This window comes from Penaeus monodon, chromosome 14, assembly GCF_015228065.2.
Source record: "Penaeus monodon isolate SGIC_2016 chromosome 14, NSTDA_Pmon_1, whole genome shotgun sequence".
Taxonomy (NCBI): domain Eukaryota; kingdom Metazoa; phylum Arthropoda; class Malacostraca; order Decapoda; family Penaeidae; genus Penaeus; species Penaeus monodon.
In genome coordinates, this window is record NC_051399.1 from 21,927,532 (window position 1) to 21,932,531 (window position 5,000).

The following is a 5,000-nucleotide window of genomic DNA, read 5'->3' on the forward strand; positions in this document are numbered from 1 at the left end:
TTCTGCCTGTGTGTATGTATGGATGATGGATACACTACAGTAAGTCGCGTGGCGGATATTTCGCCCCAAAGGCCGTATACGCCTACAGGTGTCCAGGGGATGACAAAGTCTGAATATTATGTTTGCCGTTTGTTTTTGTAATTTGCATATTTCTTAAATCATCCTCGTTAAGCCTAGACCGGCCCGGAGGAGTGAGTTGTGAAGACCAACCGCGCAAAGAGAGCTTAACTATCTTCTCCTCGGAATGGAGATTTTCTCACACATTTTCTGGGCTTTTCGCCTGCTGTAAAACATATCTTTAGTATCCCTAGTCAGATTTTGAAAAGAGGATCCTAATTTAGATTAGCTTATGTGTATTTTGGAAATTAGAAATCCGTTGGATTAACTCGTCATTTATAGATTACGGTTGCTTAAACCTTTCGGTTGACATACTTCACTCCCACCCAAGGTGAATCTTAGGCCTACCACCTCCTTCTCTTCGAAGGCAGAGTCAGCAGCGTGTAAACATTTTCCCACGTCGACCGGAAGCGTTCAGTGACCAGCCGCGCAGGGCTCCTCGCATGCAGTCGCTTCCAGGGCCCCGTCGCTCAAGAGTCTCCTGGGAGATGCGCTTCTCTCGCTGATAGGTTGCTGCTGCCATGTATCGGCCGGAGCATATGTTGGAAGAAAGGGCAAGAGCCACAAAACAATGAGCCACACGGCCTCACCTGAGAGCATGGATACACCTTTCTCCTAGCCGATTTTTTTCAGCCAACTGAGGAACGAACAATATCTTTGTGAATTATGTATCATGTTTTCTTTTCCTGGATTTTCTATACCCTCTTTGTGGAAAGCAAACAGAGTGCACTTAATTTGAACTACCGTGTTACTGGTTGGCCTGCAGCAGTCTTGCATCATCCCAGTCCTTTTAGCCATGGCCCTATGTTTGGATTCGTGTCTTTTAAGTATACCTGAGACATAGGTATGATTATCTCAAAACGCACATGCATGCACGTATAAGTTATGTAATATACATCTGTATATACACGCATGATGTTTGTATATACTGATGCACACATGCAGACAAACGGATAGAAAGATATAGCTAAATATACAGATCCCAGTTGGAAATATAGTCATTCTTATTAAGTTTGAACTGGTATATCTAGACTGATTTCGATATTCATTATTGGTTTTCTTGTTCAGGCCCCGAGGAAGCGGGTGGACGATTCCTCATGTGTACCCATACGCTTTAGACTCTGGAGTTGGCTGTTCGAGCTGAACTTCATGTCTGTGTTGCTCCGAGAGGACAGAAGCAGCAACCGAACGTTTGTTATTGGGTAATCTTGATGGAAGCGGGTTATATTAATGTGACTTCCGTGGACATTCATATTTTGCGATTGAGCTACATATAATAGGTCCCCATCCTCATCACTTGGACAAAGATATTGTAATTATTGTAGACAAGTGGCCCCACTTAAACCTGGCTTTCGTTAGATTTATGGTCAATCTCTCTGCCTGATGCATTACTCTGCCCCAGGACGGATCACGAAGCTGGGAAGGAAGGGGAAGGAGCCCTTTGATACATAATAGAAAGGCCATTCAAGCTTTTAGAATAACAGTAGCAAGAAAGTGGGTGGATGTTTTTATCTCTCTCTCTCTCTCTCTCTCTCTCTCTCTCTCTCTCTCTCTCTCTCTCTCTCTCTCTCTCTCTCTCTCTCTGCCCCACCCCTCTCTCTCTCTCCTCTCTCTCTCTCTCTCTCTCTCTCTCTCTCTCTCTCGATCTCTTTCTCTCTCTCTCTGCCTATCTCTGCCTATCTATCTCTCTAGCTATTTATCAATCTATCGTCGTTTACTATGTCCTTCAGTGTATAATTACATGTGGTTCTTGCTATAGTGGGAGAATTTTAAAAAATAATCCATATAACAAAGACACTGATTTGGATTTGCATTATAATTTTGATGATAAATTAATATAAAAGCGCAAATCAGCAATCGCACTAGCACTTTGATACAGAATAAATACATCACTACAGTAACAGTATGATTACAGAGATGTAAATGACGCTAGGGTAGAAGAGATCCCTCAGTGTACATTATTCAATAGTATTCTAAGTACAAATTCTATTCGGAATAATTGGTAAAATGATCAAGAATTTGTGAATTTTCCAAGCTACTTCTGTCAAGTAAAAGTTTAATGATTTAATTAACTGCTCCTTTGTCTTAAAGCAGATGTGATAAGAAAATGATAACTTTGTGTACCAAAAGAGAGTGATAGACGAACATTAGTAATTTCCAGCCCAAAAATAGTAGTAATGGGAAAATTTGACTAATTAGGCAAATGGTATCCATTTTCTTAGGAGAAAGGTTTAAAGGATCCTTTTATGTAAATTAACGGGAGACATTTTTCATGATAATAGATTTTGAAGTCGCCAGATACTACGGCCAGAGAGTGCAGTACTCAATTTGCTTTTCAACAAATTGGCTCTCTCGTGATGTTTTTGATATTTACATAGATAAATTAACGTCTTGGGCGAACATTTGCCTGCTTCTATGCCATATATTACATATGATGTGTATATATAAAACACAAAAAATAAAGATCCCTTGCAAATTTCTCGACTGATGCTCCCAAGAAGAAAGGGGAAAAGTTGAAGACTAATCATGACTAACATGAATAAGAAGTGTATTTTTCAGGACAGGTAAGTGTTCATGTTTTTAATCTGAAGGATGCCTCGAAGGAAATGTATTTGTTTATGGAAAGGGAGGTGTTAATGTTGTTGTTCTTAACACCCCCAAGATGTAACTTAAGCTAAGAGAGATTACAGAGTATGGCTTGAATGTTTTGTGTCATAGGTTGAATGTCATGGACTTTGATGCTTTTACAGTGATCTCTTTGATACATATTTTTTTCTGATCTAACATAAACATATGTTTAAGGTAATGGGCGAACCAATTATACATCAAACTGACAGCATGTATTGATGATACACTGATACTAGTATATATACATTTAACAGAGTGGCATGATGTGACAGAATACGTTGAAAACTCTCTCAGCCTCTGCTTCCTTAGTGTTGGCAACTGCGTGTTGCCCGTGCATGTTACTCTGAAAGGTGGAAAGCTCGTATGTATTGAGGCCTCCGATATTTTTCTTTTCTTTTCAAATGGCTGTACAGAAGGGAAGGTATTAAGTTAGCGTGACTCTCTTGTGAGTTTTCTCATTTCGCTGGATACAATGCAGTTTGATATATATATTGCTTGGGTAAGACAATAGTGGGAAAGAGCAAGTGTGCCGAGATAATTTCCGCCAAGAGAAAGGAGTCTTCGGTATTGGTGGCGGCGTGATCTCCGCGGCGTGTGTCAACAGCATGAGTACGTTCTCTTCGGACGTGTTGGTGGGAATGCGGCAGCGCGGCATCGTGCCACTGATGATGTAAGGCAATACCGGAGGCACGGGGGGCGTGGCGGCGGGGGAGGAGGTATTCCGGAAACTTCCATCTTCCCACGGTTCTCTTACACAAGTTGTGAGAGGGCGCTAACTTGTGTCGTCGGCCCTGAAAGCGGGTCCGCGAGACTGCCCTAGAATGCGGCGCGGATGCGAGCTCGCGCGCGCGGAGGATCAGCTTGAGTAACGCCCACGTGTCGGAAGAAACAAGCGCGGCCTCACAGCCGCAGCCTAGGTGAAAGTCTCATCCGTAATTATGGTTATCCGGACTCGTGCTTCTTCCTTCCCCCGATATGTCACCGAAATTATCACAACGACATGAAGTACTTATTCTTGTAAAATGTTCATCCTTCCGCGCCCTCGACGGAGCTTCCACAGAGAGACTTCTTACCCGTTCTTTTATCTTTCCTGCCTTGGCTCATCACCAGACTCCTCTCTTATCTCGACCTTGTTTTGAAAGGCGCTCCTCGTCCATCATCCTTGAGTTTGTAGCTCTTGAAGACTTCGCGGCCGACGTCTCTCCAGCGCTCCTCCTCCCGCCCGGCGACGTCAGAAATCCTCGCGAAAGTCTTCGGAATCCTTGTCCTCCAGGTGTCATACGCTTGCTAACTCGGCCTGACGCGCTGCATCCGCTCTCATTAGAAGGTAGCGCAGGGTGTCCAGCGGATTGCTTGACGAGGACACCTGGCTCCGAGATGAATGTGGAGTCTTTCTTTCTTTCTCTGGTTTCAATGGAAGTATTTACCAGACTAATATCTATTTTGCCAGGTATGGAGGTTGGAAAATCGGACGCAGTAAACCACGACGTTTGGTGATATATACCTGTGGGTTCCGGTGTTCGCACCGCGAGTTCACACTCACTTATTCACTTCGTAGAGCAAGTCATTGCGCTTTTCACTTTCACAAAAGTGTGTTTCACTTGGTGTTTGAACGGTATATTGGAACTGCATATGCGTAGGATGAATGAACTTTACTTGCATTTCGGTCTTAAATGTTATTGTACAAAGTCCGCTTTAATTGTAAGGCTCATCGATAATCATTATCATGGGAACCCGACCGAAAATCCGTGTGATCCCACAGCTAGAGAGGAAAATACCCATATCGAGTAAGGCCTTTGCCGTGCCCCCGGAGGTTGTGCGTCTGCAAAAGACGAATCGTGGCTGAAGGCGGACCCGAAGCGCGGCCCAGAGGAAGGAGCCCGAGAATCACCTTGAATCACCCAGTGCCGTAGCCTCCAGCCTGTCAACGTGTATGCCACCGTCCTCTCGTTCGCTGTTCTCGTTCGGATGTTGAAAAATAGATAGAAGAAAATAAAGTGTTCATGAAAGGGAAAAAAATGTATAAACTGGAAAATAAAAAGAAATCGGCGCATATTTTACAAAAAATCTAGATATTAAATTCTAATGATTTCATGCGAATCATCATGCGAGGCCGTGAATTGCCAGAGCACCTTCTTCGTCAAGAATACAGCTTTAATAATAGAGGTGACAAAGGATCGCAAGTTTTGAAATAAAACGCCACGCGAATGTCGACTGTGTTGCCCTTTGATTTTTTTTCCAGGAAATTGAGAAAT